This window comes from Sinocyclocheilus grahami, unplaced genomic scaffold (assembly GCF_001515645.1).
Source record: "Sinocyclocheilus grahami isolate Dianchi unplaced genomic scaffold, SAMN03320097.WGS_v1.1 scaffold410.1, whole genome shotgun sequence".
Classification (NCBI taxonomy): Eukaryota; Metazoa; Chordata; class Actinopteri; order Cypriniformes; family Cyprinidae; genus Sinocyclocheilus; species Sinocyclocheilus grahami.
The window spans coordinates 25387-47799 of NW_015505589.1; the positions used below are offsets into that span (position 1 = coordinate 25387).

Sequence of the window (22413 nt, forward strand, 5' to 3'; positions counted from 1 at the left end):
TCTTGAAACAGTCTTTTGTAGACTCCACAATGCCAACTTGACCCTGAACTTAAAGAAATGCCATTTTCTCAAGACCGAGCTACGATTCTTAGGCCATGTGGTTTCAGGAAAAGGGGTGGAAGTGGATCCAAAAAAAGACAGCTGCTATTACCAACTATCCCATTCCTCGTGATCTTCCTTTATTACAGAGGTTCTTGGGCCTGATTGGATGGTACCATAAGTTCATTCCGCATTTGGCTGAGCTTGCTGCTTCTTTATATCATTTGCAACGGAAAAATGCCTGGACCTGGACTGAAGAATGCCAGCAGAGTGTGGAGAGGCTGAAAGCTGCTCTGCAGCAAGCCCCTGTGCTGGCCCAACCAGATCTCCGACATCCCTTTCAAGTACAAACTGATGCCAGTGCTACTGGACTGGGAGCCATACTTAGGCAAAAGATTGACAATGAAGATTTGTTATCGCTTATGCCTCAAGATGTCTAAGGGGAGCAGAACTAAATTATTCGACGTCAGAGAAAGAGTGCCTGGCTGTTGTATGGGCAGTAGAAAAATGGCATTACTACTAGGAGGGGGTACCCTTTGTAGTATATACTGACCACGCATCATTATCGTGGGCCTTTAATGCTCCAAAGACAACATCCAGACTCACCAGATGGACCATGAGACTGCAACGGTTCCAATTCCAGGTGCAATACAGGAAAGGGAGAATGAATGTGGTGCCTGATGCCCTGTCAAGGTCCAGTCAGGATCAAGCAATTGTGGTCACGTGTGTAGCCAAAAGGACCTCCCTTTGGAACTGTGAGTTGCCCACCTCACTGGTTGAGATGGCAACCTCTCAAGAACAGGATGAGTATGTAAAATAATTGATGGCCAAAGTTGATATGAAGAATGAGTTAAGTGATCGAATGAGATGGGAAATCCAGCAGGGCGTATTATATCGAGTTATGTCATATGCTGGTGGTGGCAAATACCAGTTGATAGTGCCCAAGTCACTTGTCCTCACTTTCATCGATTACTTTCACAATAATCCTTTGGGGGCTCATCTTGGGAGAATGAAGACCCTATTGAAAATCTTGGAGGTGGCATGGTGGCCTGAAGTTCGGAAGGATGTGTGGAAACACGTTAAAGAATGTATGGTGTGTCAGCAATATAAACCTTCCAATAAAAAACCTCTGGGTTTTCTTCAATCAACTGAAGTAAATGAGCCAGGTTATATGCTTGGCATTGACCTTATGGGACCCTTACCGAGAAGTAAGAAGGGAAATATTTTTCTTCTGGTGGTGGTTGACTACTTTACGAAATGGGTGGAACTTTTTCCTTTAAGAGACAGTAAAACCCCACACATCTGTCAAATCCTGAAGGATGAAATCTTTAACCGATGGGGAGTGCCCAAGTACCTCCTTTCAGATCGAGGCCCACAGTTCCTCAGCAAGCTCTTGGTTGACTTGTGCAAGAACTGGGGTGTGACTCAAAAGTTAACCACCAGTTATCACCCTCAGACCAACCTTACTGAAAGAGTTAATAGGACCCTGAAAACCACAATGGCTTCTTATGTTGGGGAGAACCACAGAGAATGGGATAAGTGGCTGGCAGAGTTTCGATTTGCATTAAATAATGCCAAGCATGAAACTACCAATATGACTCTTGCAGAACTCACTCTGGGAAGACCACTGCAAGGACCTCTAGAGAGATTAATTCATTATGCACCAAACCCCTCTCAAACTTCTTATTCAATAATCAAAAGACAACCCCAACTTGCTGAAGAAGTCAGAAGATCTATAAGAAAGGCACAACTTCGACAAGCCAGGTATTATAATACTCACAGGAGAGAGATGCAATTTCAGGTGGATGACCCAGTCTGGGTGAGGGCCCATCCTGTATCGAAACCTTCTGAATATTACTCCTCTAAATTAGCTCCACATTTGTCAGGGCCAGCCAGGGTGAAGAGGAAGCTGGGGCCAGTCAATTACAGAGTCAGATGGATTCACCCAAATGATAAAGAAGAAACCGTGAACATTGTTAATTTAAAACCTTTCTGGGGAAACCTCCCTCAGTAGCCACTGGCAGGGGGGGGGGGACTCTGTGACACCGCCACAAAACAGAGAAATAGGGTTGATTTCAGATATTCAAATAATTTCTAATAATGTGATAATTGTTTGTTTTTGTTATGGTTATTTAAATCGGTATACTGTTTTGTGGGTGGGGGGAGGTGATATATTAATTTGGAATACGAGGGACTCTTATGGTAAAAGGCCCCTATTTAAGGAAGTGGGAACTGGCGGCCATTTTGGTATTAAGGTGTTGGCACATGGAGTGATAGGCGGCATGTTCGGAGAGGCTGGCAAACAAAGGTGCTGGGAAATGCCTTGCTCTCACTAGGGACAGTGCCATGGATTTAATATCTATCTGGCCACTGACTGGAGGATTACCTGAATTGGGGGGTTGAGGCCGAAGTTTCAGTGACCAAGGACATTTTCTCTGTCGGGGATTGTTTGTGGATTACTTTTCCCTTTTTCCTGGAGCATTGCAGGTGGGATCTAGAAATCCCTGAGAAGAGAACGTGGGTGAGACTGATCAAGTTTTTTTCTCCTCTTTTACACCTTGGTTTTTTGCAGGGATTATTGTTTTCTTTTTGGACTGTTTCTTTGTTGTGGACTCTAATTGATGTATTTGGGTATCTGTGCCTTTATAGGACTCATGGACTGATATCAGCACTTGCCTTTTGGACCCAATTTACTTATTTACCTTTCGATATGCTGTTCGTTGTGTTCTGGGGTTGAACAATGTTTGCTTGAAGTTTATATATCTAGTAATACATGCATTTATCACTGAGAGTCTTATGTTTTGCCCATGCTTTATTGAATTGATGGTTGGTAAGCTGTTTAAAACAAGATTACCCAAAATAACTCTTTGGTAACAATAAGACTTAAAGTAAGATAAGTTTAATTTGTTACAACTCACCGGTCTCGAGTCTCAAGGAGGATCTCCGGAAGGATAAAGGAGTGACGACAGTGTTGGATGAGAGAGGATCAGGCCTGGACTTTATTTTGTGTTTTGGTTCTGTTTGTGCGCAACAGTCGTCCGCGATTGGCTGTCGCACTATTTTGTGTTTATTTTATTATAAAGTTTTGTTGGAGTGTTCGCCAGTTCCCGCCTCCTCCTTCCCGAACTACAAACTTTGTTACAATGCTGAACGCTGAACAAAACACTCCTTTAGTACACATCTTAATCAGGGGAAGACGAGACACACCTGGGGCCCGTTCTTCGTATGTTGCTTATTACATCCGAGATGAAATGTCACATCCAAGATGATATCATCGCGCTAATCAGGATCTGGCTAATTCGCTTCTTCGAATGCAGCTGTTGTTGATGATGATTAGTATGACTGGATTGAGTTATCTGAGATAATTTCGCGTTCATTGGTTGGTTTAAAAGGGGCTATGTATCGATACTCGAAACCACGACACAATGTAATGACATCATATAATTAAAAAAAAGACAAAAAACTTGACAAATTTTTGGACTTTTATAAGGAAACAGCCAAGCGAACAAAACTACATAAATGTTATAATAGATAAATGAAATGTGCACTGTTTTTATTTAGTTAAAATTTTTTACATGAGTCCCAATTATTTATATTCACGATTTCTAATATTTTAAAATTTTATTTCAATGTAGTAATTAGTAATTCATTTAATTTTATATTTGAACAGATTTGTTACGTGACAGCATTAATTAAAGTTTCTTAAGGGTTAAGATCATGTTATCTGTATCTCCTGTGCTCCATCAAGCCACTCCCATAATAGCTGTCATCACTCAAATTAATGCACGACTCTACATTATCTGTATAGCATGTGTAAGACTTGAATACAATTATGAAATAATACCAGTCTTCAGTGTCAAGTGATCATTCAGAAATAATTCAAATATGCTGATTTGCTGCTCAGGAAACATTTATTATTATCAGTGTTGAAAACGGCTGTGCTGATTAATATTTTTGTGGAAAAGGTGATACCGTTTTTTTCCAGATTTTTTTCAGCATTTATTGGAATTCTTTTTTTAACAATGTACAAATCTTTATTGTCTTTATTGTCACTTTTTTGCTGAATTAGATTATTTAAAAAGAATTAGCAAAAAAGTTACTACTAAGCCTTTTAAACATTATATAAATAAAATAAAAATAAAAATGTGTTAGCAATAACTTTTTTATGAATGAAAACAAATAAGATTTTATTAATGACAGAGGGATTGCTTATATAAAAAAATCATACATACATAAATATCAGGTCCTACTCTAAATATATCTTAGTTAAACTGTTTGAATTTAATTTTTAAATTTTTGTTTTATTGTGTATTTATTATTATACTTTTACTTATTTATTTTTTGTAATTTTATCTAAAAGTATAGTCATAGGTATACAATGACTCAATAAAGCACCCAGCGCATAAGACATTTGGAGACACTTGAACACACCATTTCTAATTTGTCTGGAACCTAAGAAACCACGAGCATCAGAACCCACTAATATCACCATATGGATTGTTAAATTCCTTCAGTCTGTTTGAATAAAGCAATCTAGAAGCTCCCTAATTGCAGAAGTATTCCAAGTGCTCTTATTTTCTTAGTGTGCCAGCTGTGCGATTTGACTGGTGAGCAGTTGTTGCACATGTAAAGACTGAATTGTCACGGAAGCTCTTCACAAATATAAAAGCTTACCTTAAATAGCTATAAAAGAACTGCCAGCCATTATGCACATCAGACACCCTTTGGCACCCGCGTCCAGACCTCTGGAAACTTTATGTCCATGGACAGGACGCGGAGGTTCCGAGTGGCCTACCCCAAGAGGTAGTTGGCACCATCACTTCAGCGAGAGCACCGTCTACGAGACATGCCTACGCTTGAAGTGGAACCTGTTTGTTGAGTGGTGTTCTTCTCGCCGAGAAGACCCCCGAAGATGCCCGATCGGAGTTGTGCTGTCCTTTTTGCAGCAAGGGTTGGAGCGAAGGCTGTCTCCCTCCACCCTTAAAGTTTATGTCGCTGCAAATCAGTGGAGAACAAACGCAGGGGACTTTTAAAGAGACTAATAGACTTGACTAATGGGTGTAAGAAGGCACAAAGGTGTATTGATATCTTAAAAACTTGCTTAGGTAATGTCCTTGCATGGGTTAATGTTAACTGTTTTGAAATCCAGAAGGGGTAAGTGTAAGTGAAGTGTTGTGTTTGTCCCGGCTGGAATGGTTTTGATCAAATGCAGTTTTTTCTTAGAGTACAATAGATTGTCTGTCACTTTTAATGCGGAGGTCATCTTGTTCTGTCACGATTTGTCACCTAGATACAGCCTCTGAAACAGCGTTGCTGGGCTGTGGCCATGTTGTTTTCAATTTTACAGAACAATAATAAGAAATAACGTAGTAACTATTTGTACACTGTGGACACTGGACACTTTTCAAGGACGTTGGACACTTTTAGTAGCATCCTGGGCATTTTTTTATTATACATGAATAAAACAGACTATTTACTTTTATTACCCAGTGGTACTACAAAAGGGAAATGGTCTTGTTCATTTAACTGTAAGTGTGGGTTTGTTAACCCTTTACATTCCTACTGATAGGAGGAACCAAATATGATGCCTGCCATGATATCTTGCGTCTAACTACGGGTATTAACTTCAGAGCTGCATTGTGAACTTAGTAAAAATTCTGTCATCATTTTTTTCACCTTCATGTCGTTCCAAACCTGTACAACTTACTTTCTTTTGACAAGCATATCAAATTATCTTAACACACCCACACACACACACACATGTTGTGTTACCATGTTTTATGGGGACATTCCATAGGCGTAATGGTTTTTATACTGTACAAACTGTATGTGCTATTGCCCTACACCAACCCTACCCCTAAACCTACCCCTTACAGGAAACTTTGTGCATTTTTACTTTCTCAAAAAAATTTATTCTGTATGATTTATAAGCTTGTTTCCTCATGGGGACCTCAAAAATGTCCCCACAAGATCAAAATTTACTAGTATTACTATCCTTGTGGGGACATTTGAGCCCCATTATGTGATAAATACCAGGTACACACACACACACACACACAAATTACTTACTTACAAATTATAGTTTATTTGATTCCAAATTACATGACAAAAGTTAATAACACAATCTGTTACATTACACATTTTTGGTAATATAATCAGACAACTCTTTGAATACTTTTAGATTACTTTTGACCTAACTCTTTATCACACTGATTTAAATAGGGTACCATATTGATATAAAAATATAAAGAGAAAGAAAACCTATTTTATTTGTTGTTAATAATATGAAGTGCATTAAATAATACATCGTGTCAAGGTTTCCCAAACTGGGGTTCCCAAGGAACTGCAGGGGGTTTGGGGCAAGTTTTTTTTTTTTTTTATGAAAAGCTAATAAATGAAATCATAAAAATGTAAAATTAAAATAAATAATAGTATCATTCAAATAAACACTTACTAAAAAGATGAAATATCTGTTTACCTGCATGTCATGTGATCATTAACCAAAGTCAGAGAACAATGAACTTGCAAATGCAAATGTGTTAATTAATTATTAACTGATTACCTTAAATTTCAGGGGGTATTTTAAGTAAATATTAGGGGAAAGAGGTTCAGTTGACAAAAAGAAAAAAAGGAATCCCTATACATAACCCTATAATAACATGAATTTGTGTATTTTAGTATGTTTGTAATGTAATGTAATTTATAGATGTAATCGTACATTCAAACTGTAGTCAGATTACAGGTATATTAAAATGTAATTCTCTCTCTCTCTCTCTCTCTCAAAAAAAAAAAGCAAAAATACATGTAAAATACATCCATATACATATTTATATAAGCACTGATGGTACTACTAATGTAGATGTGTTCACTCTTTACCTCTTAGTTTGTAGCATTTATAAATATGATGTGCTACCAAAGAGGAAGTAGGTCCTTCACCAAGTAATATTCTTAATTTGTCATTTTCATGGAGTGACTGGAACTCAGGAATGTTCTGCTGTATTTGACTGTACAGTGAGTCTCTTAAGGATGTGTATTTGTCACCGTGGAGGAGGAAGTGTTCCTCCGTATCAACTTACCCTGATCTACATTCATTACAGAATCGCTCTTCTTTAGGTAACCACGTCTTTTTATGTCGTCCTCTCTCTATGGCCAGCTGGTGATCACTGAGTCTGTACTTGGTCAGTAAATGTCTGTGTGTTATATTCCTGACTGAGACCAGATAGTCAGCCAGACTGTACTCTCTGTTGAGTTTCAGATAACATTGGAGACGACTTTGGTCTTTGGTTTGTTCTTTCCAATGCTGTATGTAAGTCTCCTTCTCTTCATTCATAATTTATTTGATTCTTCCATGTTTTTCAGGGTTGGTGATATTGAGTGCTTTGTTAGTCAGATCTGACACCATTACACACAGATTACTTTTTTGAGCACTCTTTTTTGTGTGTGTTTTAGTGCTTTAAAATGAAGAGAATCTTCCGAACTAGAGTTTAAGTGGATCCATAACTTTAAAACTCTTTTTTTTTTTTTAATGATTAGATTTAGGGGGAGACGGCCAACTCGGCTCTGCAGGCGTTATTAGGCGTGTTTCTGTGCACATGAAGGATGCTTCTGTGGAACTCTACATGCAGAGCTTCTAAAGGGTGTTTGTGCCAATCCTTATGGCTGTAGTTTCTAGCTGGGCCCCAGATCTTGCTTCCATACAGGGCAATAGCAGTATGACACTATCAAAAATCTTTGTCCAAATTCTGATGGGGATGTTTATTTTAAATAATTTCATTCATATGGCGTGCAGTGCCCTGTGGGCTTTTATAAGTATTGTTTTAATTGCCAATTTGAAATTTCCAGTGGGAGTTAAAACCAGACCAAGATAATTATATTGTAAAGCATGTTGAAGTGTGGTGTTGTTTAAAGTAAATAAATGTTTATGTTCTAGATTTCTGGGTTTTTTCTGAAATATCATAATCTTAGTATTTTGGATGTTGACGTCTAAGGCCCAATCATGGCAGTATTTAGTTAAAATGTCAAAGTTGTTCTGGAGATCTTCTGGTGTTTTAGACAGAATTAGCAAGTCGTCTGCATACAGTAAATATTTGACTTCTGTGTCGAATAATTGCAGTCCTGGACTGTTTGATTGGTCCAGTAGATCTGCCAATTCATTGATATATATGTTAAATAAAGTCGGGCTAAGGCAGCAGCCCTGTCTCACTCCTCACTGTTGAGAAAAATAGTCTGTCCTTTGCTGTTCAATTTTTACTGCACATTTATTTTGATTATACATGTTTTTAATTAAGTCATATATTTTACCCCGTATGCCACTTTGAATGATTTTATAAAACAGTCCATTATGCCAAAAGCCTTCTTAAAATCTATGAAGCATGCAAATATTTTTCCATCTTTCTTGTGGTGTACATGTTCATTTATTAACGTGTGTAGTGTGTGAATATGGTCAGTGGTCCGATGTTTAGGGAGGAAGCCAATTTGAGATTTGCTGATGACATTGTGCTGCTTTAAGAAAGATGAAATCTGAGAGTTGATTATAGAGCAAAATACTTTTCCCAAATTACTGGTTACACAGATCCCTCTGTAGTTATTAGGATCTGTTTTGTCTCCACTTTTAAAGATAGGAGAGATGAGTCCGGTGTTCCAGACCTCAGGAAAAGCACCTGAACTCAAAATCAAATAAAAAAGTTTAAGTAATGCAATTCTTCTAGGTAGCGTACTGAAGAGACCTTGGGGTATATGTGTGAACAGATGTGTATCTCCTGAATTATCAATATAGTCTAATTCTGAACCAGTTCGAGCATTTAAATCTCCACATAGTAAAATTTTCCCCAGAGTTTGATATTGATTAATTTCTTCCTGTAAAGTGTGGAATACCTCATCGTCGTAGTATGGGGAATCTGATGGAGGAATATAAATTCCACAGATAAAAAGGTCTTTATCTAGAATTCAAAAGCTTTTATCCAATTTTAACCAAATGTGATTTTTGCCTTGCTAGTGATGTAAAAGGGGCCAGGTCATTTTTTTTATCCATATGACTAAACCTCCACAATCTCTACTACGATGTATTGTGTGGAGTTTCCATGAGGGCACTATGATTTCAGAGTAACTTGCAGGACACTGAGTGGACACATCTGATCTACACCATGTTTCTGTTAGAATTAGGATGTCACATTTGTGATGCTATTTTAAAAAATCTGTGTTTGTGCTTTTTAATCCAAACGTTTTAGAGCACAAACCCTGAATATTCCAAAAGCTAATATTTAACATTCTGATATGATCAGGGATTAAGCAATATTGCTGTTTATCTGGAGGCAAAATCAAAAATAAAACCTTTTTATAAATTAAATAAAACAAAATAAAATAAATAAAATAACTAAGTAATAGTAATAGTAGAGCAAGTAATAAAGGTAGTCAAACTGATTAAAATAAATCATTGTGAAAAATGACTAAAAATAATAACAATAATAATATAGTAATAACAATAACAACAATCGATAATAAAAATAATCACAGTGATAATAATCATTGTGTTGTGATCAATCATTGTAGATTTTAGTTGAGCATTTTGTTGCAGAGAAGGCTTAGCAGTAGTTTAATTTCTCCATTATCACTAATGGGAAGTTCCTGAGCGGATGATGAGGTCGTCTGCTGTGACAGTACTTGGGCATAGCTGCGTGTCTGCTGGGATCTGCCTTCAGTGTAGAGCTGACTCTCATGCTGTCTATGAGACCCTCCTGAAGATCTGCCTTCAGTGTAGAGCTGACTCTCCTGCTGTCTGTGAGACCCTCCTGAAGATCTGCCTTCAGCGTAGAGCTGACTCTCCTGCTGTCTGTGAGACCCTCCTGAAGATCTGCCTTCAATGTAGAGCTGACTCTCCTGCTGTCTGTGAGACCATCCTGAAGATCTGCCTTCAGTGTAGAGCTGACTTTCCTGCTGTCTGTGAGACCCTCCTGAAGATCTGCATTCTGACGTTTCTTTTTGCTGCTTTATCCACCTTTTTCTTGTCGTAAAAATGGGCGCGACCATTTGTAAATTCTATGGGTCTGGCTTCCGGTCTCATCTGCGTCCACTCTGTCCAGCTATTTTTAGCTGAACAAAACAGTCCGTTTTGCTGCTTGATATTGAAAGTTGGTGTGTCTTATCATATTATTTTAATGAATTGTCTTAATTATGAACACTCTGGTTTGTAGTGCAAACAGATTTATTGTTTACTGCACGTTGTTATTCTCCTAGTTATTTACCTATAGCGGCTAATGAACCGGAAGTCTCACCCATAGGCTTACTTCCGCGTTGAAGAAAAAGGTGGATAGCCAGTTGTTGGGAAGCATCCAAGGGCAACATCTTTGATAGCTTTGGCAAAAATCCTGACTCCATTCTGATTCAGGTGGAGCCCGTCATACAGGTGCCATGATCTTATAGAGCTGTGATGGACTAAGTGCACGTTGGGCAGACTGGAACAGGAGTGACAGACCTCTTCGTTGATCTGATTGATCACAGAGGGTGGGACGTCGAGCCATGGGAGCAAGGTGGAGACCAGTACATGTGAAGTGGGAAAAGTCTGTGAGGCTTTTTCTGCCATCTCATGCATTGCCTTGGCTGTACCTTCATTTAAACTATGGTGGTCATTCGTACCTGTAAGAATGATAATACACTGCGGGCTGCCGAGATCATCATTAGTGAGCAGTTCATGAACGCGTTCTGTGTTTCTGCAGTGGAGCGCTAGAACTTGCTGTCTGGGGAAGAGTTTCTTGGGTTCATTGTTCTTTCCAATGGAGTCCATCAGAAGAACTACTGAGGCCTGAGTCGCTGGTGTTCTGTGTGATGGCGGCAGTGCGCTCCTTCACTGTGTCTGCAGTTGTGTGACGTCACTTCGTGATGGAGCCGCAGGTTACTCTCAGTGCAGCTGTCGTTGGGAGATTCACTTTCCTTGTTTTTAAGCTGTAAACACATTGCAGTCTGTTCTTTTAACTTGTGGATGTTTTTCTCAAACTTTCTTTCTCTCTGTATTGAGTCCTCTTTCATTTTTGACATTTCAGCCTTAAATTTCATGTTGATGTTGTGCAAATCCTTAATTTCAGCCTTGAGATTATTCATGTTAAATTAATCTGGGCCGCTCAGGATTAGCTGCTTTAATTCTAACACCTCCATCTCTAGAAGAGCCATTTTCTGGAGATAACTGGGAGCGTGTGTGGCCTGCTCAGTCATCAGTTCATCAGATGGGGCCGGAGATGTGCTGACTGGAGAGTAGGGCATCACTTCATTCTCATCTTCAGATTCCTCTTTAACACTGCAAGCTGTTTCCTCCTCAACTGCTTTAAAAGGGGAAATTATTTTTCAAAATCTTGGAGACTAGCTTCATTCCCTTGAATTAAGACCGTTCCACTGTTGTACAGATTGATGGTTTAAACGATCTCCATGGCACCCGCTGAATGTGTCCGATTTACAGCTGCCGATGCCACTGTAAATCGCTCCTCCAATGAAGTGATTGAAAGTTATCGCTTTGTTTCTGTACTCTTATATTTCCATAAGTGTTAAAACACAGGTTTTTACGAGCTTTTGCCTCAATTAACAGAAGTACTTTATATGAATTAATAGGAGCTCCTATCTAGTGTATCTGTTCAGAATCTTGAATTCTCTCTCTCTCTTTCTCTCTCTCTCTCTCTCTCTCTCTCTCTCTGCATGACCTTAAAAAGGCAGTTCATGCTCCAATGTGGCTGAATTACAACAATTTTGCATGGATGAGTGGACCAAAATTCCTCCACAGAGCTGTAACAGACTCATTGCAAGTTATCACAAACGCTTGATTGCAGTTGTTGCTGCTAAGGGTGGCCCAACCAGTTATTAGGTTTAGGGGGCAAACACTTTTTCACACAGGGCCATGTAGTTTTGGATTTAGTTTTCCCTTAATAATAAAAACCTTCATTTAAAAACTGCATGTTGTGTTCACTTGTGTTATCTTTTACTAATATTTAAATTTGTTTGATGATCTGAAACATTAAAGTATGACAAACATGCAAAAAAATAAGAAATCAGGAAGGGGCTAACACTTTTCACATCACTGTATATATATATATTATACAGTATATGCTTTTTATCTCATTATCAAAAACTGGGGGGAAAAATAAACAACAGTTGATTTAAAATATGGTATCTTTCATTACAGACAATGCCATTACATGTCTTGGATACTGATGTGTGAATATAGTAATGAATTCTCTTCTAAGTGTTGTATGGAAGAGAAATGTGAGAATGTTGCTTGATAAGTGCCATCACACTGTGGGTGATATACAGATGTACTTTTATTTCGTCTTAGTTCTTTCGGCCCTATCAAATACAGTCTGCCCTATAAATATATCATAACAAACAAAATAACCAATAATTGCAAAATAGAAAACCAGTAATGCCGATTGGTGCTCTGTCTGCATTACAGCCTTCATTAAAAGTTAAGCCTAAGAAAGTTAAAAGTTTGTTTGAGTATATTTAAAATATACATACTTATGACTCAAAGACCGCAATCCCCAAAGCTGTTGAAAGGCATACTGTAGATAAAGAGAAGTTTCAGTGAAGTGAGATCAGAGTTGCGAGCTTAAGGCTTGATGTATGGATTCAGCAACATAGTCCAGGTTATGGCTGTTAATAGCACTGACATTTAGACACCCGTTGGATAACAAGTAGATATGTTTCTTCTGAACCAAGAACTCAATCTGTTGAGTTGATATAGATTATGAAATGTATTATTTACAGTGTTTCAGTCATGCATTTACATGCATACTGTATTATTGAGCTCCCCTTTGTAATGTTAGCGCTGTTCACTATTATGTATCACTTACTACTGAGTCCGAAACAGTCAAAATGCCACGGACTACCCAATAGCCTGAGTCTCTCATGCAGACGCACTCGGATTAGCATGCAGTGCTTAGCGATGGCCTTCACACTCTCCTGCCTGAGAAAAACTTCAGACTCATTTGCTGAATAATAAAAAGAGCAGTTTTTAATTGCAGGACGGTTTTGCATAAAAAATTAGAAAGCCTTGGGCACTTGTTCATCTCAAAATAATAATCACAAGTGTAATGTTCAGATCGAGATGTTCTTAATTTGCAATGGCAGTTTCAGGGGTAATTGATTTCTCATTGCATTTGAACATTAAGCTTAACTGAAATGCTCATGGTCAAGAACAAACTCATCTGTTCAGGCAGCTTTGATGTAAAGAGACTGTGACAATCAGATGCGCTCATAGTAAAGTGGAGGTTTTTAAATGCTTTGTTTATTCATGGCCACATACACACGTAAAACGTGTTTGTATACTTAAGCCACACTTACAATGTATAAATGTCTTTGCATTAGGCCTATGTGACAAAATGTCAAACCAAATGGCAGAGAAAATACAACAAACCATTCTTAATCAAATAATTTCACATAGTTTTAAATTATAAAACAGATATACTGTTCAAAACTAACATAATGTAATACTTTCTCGTTGTCAAACGTTAGTGGTCATACATTTAATGTGATGAATACCTGATTAGGATACTTGTGTAAACTAGAGGAGGACTGACTGTATACATCTACTAAAAATCACCTTCACAGCAGCTTGATAAAAAGGATTGCAACATAGTTAAAAAATTCAAGTTGCATCTGAGAGAAACTCATCATAGCATAATTTGTTTGCACATTGTTGGCATTTGGTTTGATATTTAGCATGTACTATCATTTAATGGCATTCAAGCTTGTTTACAAAACGGAATAAAAAAAAGAGATAATTGTGACTTTGTGACTCACAATTTTTTCTCACAGTTCTGAGTTTACATCTCACAATTCAGATTTATTTTCTCTGAACTCTCAGTTAACATCTCGTAGTTGTTTTTCTGCCACAAAATAAAAAAGGTAAACATGACTTCTAATCTCAAAATTAAAACTTTTTTCTTGCAATTGTGAATTTATATGTAACATTCTGACTCGTCTTCTCTGAATTGCAAGTTTATGTCTTGCAATTTGGCATTTGTATCTTACATTTCTGTGTTTTTCCTCAAACTCGTGAGAAAAAATTTATGAATTGAGAGAGAAAGTTTGCATTCACCTTTTTATCTTTTATCCAGTAGCGGAAACAAGTTTCCATTACATTCATCGTATTAAGCATCCAAATACTTTGTGAGGTCACAATATATTATGTTTAAATTAATTAATGAATCTCAATGAAAAGGTTTATGACATTATAAAATGCTTTCAAAAAATTACAATTGGATTTATGCATTTAGGAGCTAGAAAACTCAAGTTAATTGTTTGCAAATTCCACTTGGTTTGATACTCTGTATGTACTGTTTGCGTGACTTAGGCATCCAGATACTTTGTGTGGTCACTACTGTATATATATTAAGTACTATGTTTCTTTAAATGAATACATAAAATTCTCAAAGGTTTATGACAATGCCAGGTTTATTAGAAAGCTGGACAAGGAACAAGATAGAGCAGAGGTGAAATGCAAAGAACATACAGTACAGACATTAAATGAGAATTTTAATCATGTCAAAAATTATAAATTAAAGGAATAAGTCTTACCACTCAACTAGATGGGCAGGATTACTTAATATGGTGGCAACCACCCTGGCCCCTTCCATCGGTGGGCAGGACCAAAGCTTCTAAACAAGATTCTCAGCTTGAGATCGTACAGCCAGCAGGTTCTGCTTTAACACGCCCCACTCTCTCACCTGTCAACATGAATATTCAATATAATTCTTGTATGCTACTCACCCACTCTGTGGCTATTAGTGATAAAAGCTTGAACTATGCTATAAACTAATCGTGATGAGATCAAAGCCATTAATAATCAGTCTATTAGGGTTCAACAGGGCTAAAAGCACACCAGGGTAATAGGCAAATTAGATTTTATTCTCCTCTAAACCATTAGATGGCATGAAAACTTGCAGCACTTTCGTAAACATCTGTGTTTTTGGCTGATCCTAGGCGCTTGTGATCCTTGACGCTTGTGGCCAGCAATGCAAAGTAGATTGTGCTATAATTTGATCTAAAATTTAGTGTTTTATTATGTAGCAAATGACAATCAATGACAAAAAAAAATAGAATTATCAAATATGTTTTGAGAAAAAAAAGTTAATGATTTTCTATTTTGTTCAAGTGAATTATTATTATGATTATGATTATTAATTATTTATTTTTTAAATAGCTGAAGAATGTGTGAAAGTATAGTATGGTCAAAAAAAGTTAATTATTTTATATTTTCTATTTTGTTCAAGGTGATTATTATTATGATTATTAATTAATTAATTAATTAATTTTAAATACCTGAAGAATGTGTGAAAGTGTGGTATTTGGGGTAAAAGGTGTCCCTAAAGGCACAGTAACTGACATAATAATTCATATTCATCGTATAATATAAAATATTGTTACTACTGTAAAGTCTTTTTTGTTTTTTATGTTGTTTTCAGAACATATTTTAATACCACTATATTTATTTGAACCTTTTCTGAATGTTTTGAGCAAGTATTAACTTAGATACTTTGAAAAATACTTCAGCCAGACACAAGTATTTGCATCAATACTGCCTTTTGCCCCCTCACCATCTCATACATTTAAAAAAAAAACTTTTGATTTATCTTCTAACAAAATGTTGCTTCATAAATGTTCAATAAAAACATATATTTTTTTTTTTCTGCAGTCTATGCTCTTTTCTATATAAAGAGTGAAAAGCACATCTTTCTTAAGGTGTGTGCCTTTAGCACCGTTTACTTGTTTTAACAAGAGCGCATAGAGACTATGAATTATGGACAGGAAAGTGTGATGTTTAGTGAGATGAAGTATAATTGATCTTACCCTGGATGGTCTAACTGGCCTTATACACCTGATAATGATCGCTATAAATGATAGAACTCTCTAACTCTACCCAGTTGGGAAAGACGTCCATTTTTAAGCTCAATTTCATGTTTGTGAGATCGTACCACCATGACCTCAGCCACACGTTTCCAATTCTCCTGAGAAAGTTCAGCACCAGTGGGACGTGGCCTGAAGCAAACAGGACTACCATTCATCGTTCTGGAGCATTTTCCAAGTCATGCACCATGTTTTCCACACACACTCCATTGGATTCTGCATCCCAGTACCGATAATGATGCACATCCTCAATCCCTGCTGCCTTAAAGGTGCCTACCAGTACCAGCGAGTCTTCAAGAAACAATAGAGAAATTAACATGTGTGTTACAACTGCAAAAAATCAAATGTTTGTTTCATATTCAGATTTGGTCTAAAATTAGTGGCTAGTAAATGTATTCACATACAGTATGTTCACTCTCTTAAAATGCAAATGAGTGTAAATGGCAACATTATCATGTGTAACGGATTGTGTTACGGCTGCATATTCAAAAATCAAATGTGTGTTATAAATTACTGGCAAGGGTTGCAACAGCTCTTCATAAGTTCTTACTTAAATTGGAATGTAAAGTCCACAATACAGGCCCAATAACTACTAGCTAGTTTGTAACTAACTTTTTACTTTATCGGCGGCACCACTTGTTTTTAAGGCCTTCTAATATGTGAACCAAAGTTGTTGAAATGCTGTGAATTTCAGTTTATCCTTGATTCAATGGAAATAATGTTTCCATTGAAATTTGATACTACTTAATCATGAAAAACATGTAAATAACACTCAGAAACTGTATCTGAAATGAATGAAAATCATTCATTTCAGATGAAAGTAGGCTTTTTTGTTTTTTTACTATAATTACTCCTGATCCACTTTAAATTAAAACAACAATAAACAATTATTAGTGTGCACAGTGATGTCAAGAAAATATTTTTGGAGGTGCACCAGTTAATGCACTACACATTTATGCAGAACACATTTTTGCATTTAAAAATGCGAGATCTACAGATTTGTATTTTTTATTTTTTAAGTCGGAATGTCTAGTTCAGTCATAAAACTCTAGATGGCAGGTGCTTTGGATGCAATCTGCTGGTAACCACATCATTTACTACATGGCACAAGCTGAATGGCCAATGAGATTGCATGCTTAGCATTTAAATGGTCTGGTTCAGTGGTCGCTGTAAGCTGCAGTGCAGTTTCTCTAAAACCCTCCACCTCCCCCAGCTCCACCTGCCTAGATCAACATGATTTATGTGGTAGCTGTACATGCTCACAGCAAGTAGCAATTATTTACTCTACAGCAGCAGTGCGCGTAGCAGATCTGGGATGTGTTTCCCAAAAACATTGTTAGCTTACTATGGTCACAAGTCCCATTGAACTCAGACTTGACTGACAGACTGGCATTCTGACAGCACAAGCTTCATGCTTTCTAACCTTATCTTCACTTTATGTTGCAATTACTCTGCTTTTATGCATATAAAATATAAGCAGTTTATATCAAGTAGTTCCATATTAATAATTGTGACCACAGAGTTTGTTTACAATGTCTACCATTGTAACATGTTTACATATGTCAATATCTGTATACAGTGTGTGCATATATACATAGAGAGAGAGAGTATCTTGTAATAAATATACATAAACATACATCATGTATATATTACTTTTGTTCTCTGCACAACTCTGCATACATTGGATTGATTTTAATGTACTGTAAGTGTGCACCAAATATACATTCCAATAAGAATATACAAGTATCGGATTGGGACTCGGTATCGGCAGATACTCAATATTCAATGACTTGGATCGGAACAGGAGCACAAAAAACCTGACCGGGACATCCCTATAAAACAATCAAGTCTTCCTGTTGATCAAAACTCTAGAACATGGAATTAGAAACGCAAAGGTCATGGGTTAAATTCCCAAGGAAAGCAATAACTGATAAAATGTGTATCTTAAATGCACTATAAGTTGCTTTGGATAAATACATAAATGTACTGTAAATTATGCATTAATTTTTAATAATTACAGTGCTTCGGAAGTTGCATTCAAAATGAACTCTGCTCAAACGTCTGAGCTCGTGGGCACATGTTCCCTCCTCTGAACTGGACATGCCCCCAATCCTGACTGTGTGTGAAAAACAGACTTGCCATAATAAGACACCTGAGCTTGTTTGTCTATCACAACTTTTGACAGTTCTGGGGGACAATCATGGAGAAAATTTCTCTGACAAAGACCAAATGCCGAATTTATTTATAAAAGAAACCAAGATTTGCTTGTTCCACCTGGTTGAAAAGCTTAAGGATGAATGAAATGTGAAGGCTGGGGTTTGTGTCAGGCCTTTAATTGTTTTAACCGGACTATTAAAACTTAAGTGTTCAGGCCAGTTCACACCATGCACGGTAACTATAAAGATAACGATAAAGATATAGCTCTAAAAAAACGTTCTCAATATTAAAGAATAGCAGAGTTCACACCGAAGCTATAACGATAAAGGCACAGAGAAACAATATCGTTGGAATCACTTTCAGAACTATTTTATTCAGTTGATGAACGATAAAAACATTGACAGCCAATCAGAATCAATCTTGCTATAATGAGCACGAGAATTTAAAGCTGCAGACGAGCGTGCGCTTACAGATGATATCTTTCGCTGGTGTGGATGCTAATATCGTTATCTTTATAGTTATCGTTCTTGGTGTGAACACGCCTTTAATCAGTTTAATAACAGTAAAGTGATCAGTGGTGGTTAGTTTCTATTCAGCACCAGTATCTTTAATTACTGACGTGTGTGACTAACCCATTTGGGTCACATTATCTCCGTAGTTCAATAATCAAAAGCTATATTTGGTTTACAGCTTGCACTGACATTTCCTGATAGCGTTGAAGGTGACTGGCTTTACACCATCTGCAAACAAACTACACAGTGGGTATGTACTAAGCCTCTCATGCACTATCAGTGTATTCAGCTTGTGAGTCGCTGTGGATCAGTCGGGACTGGGGATTAACTTGAGCGTTCAACAATTGTGGGATAATATTTTATGGAAAGATGGTCTACAGTGTGACGTCGTTTACTGAAAACAATTAAAACAATGTTACCCTGCTTTCCATAATGGCAGGGCTATCTTTGCCCAATGCAAGTTCGGTTGCCCTTCTGGTGAATTCTGGGATCCCAAGGATGGGTGGGTACTCTGGGGTTAGAGTCGGGGCTGTGGCAATTTGCTGCTTGATTTTTCGTACAAGAGGAAACCATGCGGTGTGTTCATGCTCTCCAATATACTCTATACTCTTTTCTGCTCATCAAAGCTGCATTTATTTGATTAAAAATACAGTACAAACAGTAATATTGTGAAATCATATACAATTTATAATAACGGTTATAGGGAAAAATACATCCGATAAAATCGTGTGGTATTATTTACACTCCGAGACTCATATTTTATTACTCCGTCTTTCATTAGCATTAAAACACTTGAAGTTAATAGTTTTTTAATGTTGACAAACACTGTGATGCTTCAGTAACAAATACTGGCACAATCATTGTCCCACAGGACCCATTATGGTTCAAACGGTCAAAATAAGCTCTCATGATTGGCATTTAATCATCTTCATCCTCATCATCATCCTCCTCCCCCTCTGTCATCTCAATGGGATTCACTGCAACCAAAAAAAAAAAGGCAGAAATTAATTTTAGCAATAGCATGGTTGAGCACCATTTAGAATTTAAATACAGAATTTGTATTTGTTCTTTAAATATTAAAATACTAATGTTTACATACATGGGAATCATGGATGGTTTTGGGAAATTACAATATCCAAGTCAACAATTTTTAATGTCAATATTTCTAAAATTATCTGACAGTGTCGAGGTGGATATTTAGCAAACTGAAAATCAACATTGGTGGCCGTTTTATTTGGTTGCCCTTCTGGTGAATTCTGGGATCCCAAGGATGGGTGGGTACTCTGGGGTTAGAGTCGGGTCTGTGGCAATTTGCTGCTTGATTTTTCGTACAAGAGGAAACCATGCGGTGTGTTCATGCTCTCCAATATACTCTATACTCTTTTCTGCTCATCAAAGCTGCATTTATTTGATTAAAAATACAGTACAAACAGTAATATTGTGAAATCATATACAATTTATAATAACGGTTTTCTTTTGAATATATTTTGTAATATAATTTATTCCTGTGATGCAAAGCTGTATTTTCAGCATCAATTACTCCAGTATTCAGTGTCACATGATCCTCCAGAAATCATTCTAATAATTTGCTGCTCAAAAAACATTTCTTATTATTATCAGTGTTCCAAACAGTTGTGCTGCTTAATATTTTGAGTTAAGTTTGGGGTAAGATTTATTATTATCATTTTGAAATAAATTATTTTTATTTAGCAAGCACACATTACATTAATGAAAAGTGACGGTAAAGACATTTATAAAGTTATAAAGGATTTCCATTTCAAATAAATACTGTGAATTTTGTTCAATATTTTAAACAATAATCCTGACCAAAAAATATATGCCCATTTCCACAAATACATTATTTCCAAAATCGATTAAAAATCAAACAAAACACATATTAACATGATTTCTGAATGATCACGTGACACTAAAGACCAGAGTAGTGGCTGCTGAAAATTCAGCTTCTTATTTTTTTATGATTAAAATAAATAATAATAATACATTTAAAAAAAAAATTATTCCAGACTTTTAACCTGTAGCGCAAATGGACTTGTCATTTTTTATGGTTAAGTATTCCTCGAGAATAGAATGGATTTTGCAAAAAACAAAGAAGAAAAGCTATTGTTTTAAAAAAAGTATGTGGTATTTGGCATGCAGACTAGTGTGTTCCTGTATTTCTAACATTTTACGAGTACATTAGCATGTAAACGACCTTAAGAGTCTAACACACAGGCTAAAATTCAATTTTGGTTTCTTTTATGTGCCATCACCATTACAGGCGGCAGTCCGTGTCCAGTGTGGGGCAGAGGCAGTAAAATCACTCACCCATCCCTGCCATATTTCACTTTATCGGGGTGCGTGTCTCACTTGAAATCCTCTAGAAGGTTAATTTCAGCTGACATGAACACTGCGCCACCAAACACAAAGCGAGCAGACATCTTGTGCTGGAGCATTGACTTCTTTTCTCACTGTAAACAGCACTCATTCTGCAGCTCTATGTCAATGGCAACTGCAAGGGTTTGTTCACCGTCTGTTGCTTAGATGCGTGACTGTTTCCTAGCAACAGCTCATATAAACTCTGTCAGGATGTTATACCCTCATCAAGCTAGAAATCATAACATTTATTTTATAATTAACATGCTGCCATAAGTAGGATTCACAAATACTTCACCACCAGTATGTACTCTATTTCTCACTTCAAGTCAAATGCATGTTTTATTAAACATTTTGTGTACAAGTAGGTATGCATCTCGGTCTACATATAGGGAAAAATACATCCGATAAAATCGTGTGGTATTATTTACACTCTGAGACTCATATTTTATTACTCTGTCTTTCATTAGCATTAAAACACTTGAAGTTAATAGTTTTTTAATGTTGACAAACACTGTGATGCTTCAGTAACAAATACTGGCACAATCACTGTCCCACAGGACCCATTATGGTTCAAACGGTCAAAATAAGCTCTCATGATTGGCATTTAATCATCTTCATCCTCATCATCATCCTCCTCCCCCTCTGTCATCTCAATGGGATTCACTGCAACCAAAAAAAAAAAGGCAGAAATTAATTTTAGCAATAGCATGGTTGAGCACCATTTAGAATTTAAATACAGAATTTGTATTTGTTCTTTAAATATTAAAATACTAATGTTTACATACATGGGAATCATGGATGGTTTTGGGAAATTACAATATCCAAGTCAACAATTTTTAATGTCAATATTTCTAAAATTATCTGACAGTGTCGAGGTGGATATTTAGCAAACTGAAAATCAACATTGGTGGCCGTTTTATTTGTTTTCATAGTATTAAAGAAATGTATACAATCAAATGAAAAAAAAAAAAAAATATATATATATATATAAACACTTGTGTTGGACTAGTGAAGCTCCTTGGCTGTGTAACCATGTTGAAATTTCTGAATTGCAGTTCATAAATCCTCCTGTCGTTGCAATTCAAATTTCCCGTCAGCACCCTGAATGTTCACACTTGTGAATTTGCAAGGAGCTAAAATAGTGCACAACACAAAATAAGCATTCCAATGCAAGCTCTTACATGTTATATGCTGAGCAGAGATGAACACAGGTCCTTTACCCGAGCACAGTTTAAAGGTGACAGGGGGAATAAGCTCCAAACTGGGAAAACTGATCTGCAACATATGACAAAATATCTAGTCTTATATATGATGCAGTTTCTGAAAACTTTCAATCAAACTATCAGCCACAATAATTCACCATTGGCATACAGTGGCGGAGGGTGGCAATGGGCAACGGTTTGGAAGCTCCGACACCGTCACAGACGGCCACTATATGCATCTC

The 22413-nt window shown here is 36.8% G+C and overlaps 1 long non-coding RNA gene across 1 annotated transcript; it reads right to left on the bottom strand.

Annotated features, from left to right (window-relative positions):
* Positions 1-21130: 21130 nt before the first annotated feature.
* Positions 21131-22407, bottom strand: LOC107550947 (uncharacterized). The gene is made up of 3 exons (XR_001604714.1): positions 22330-22407; positions 22151-22244; positions 21131-21632 (listed from the first exon to the last, which is right to left on the bottom strand). It is a non-coding gene; the product is annotated as an uncharacterized lncRNA (long non-coding RNA).
* Positions 22408-22413: the final 6 nt, after the last annotated feature.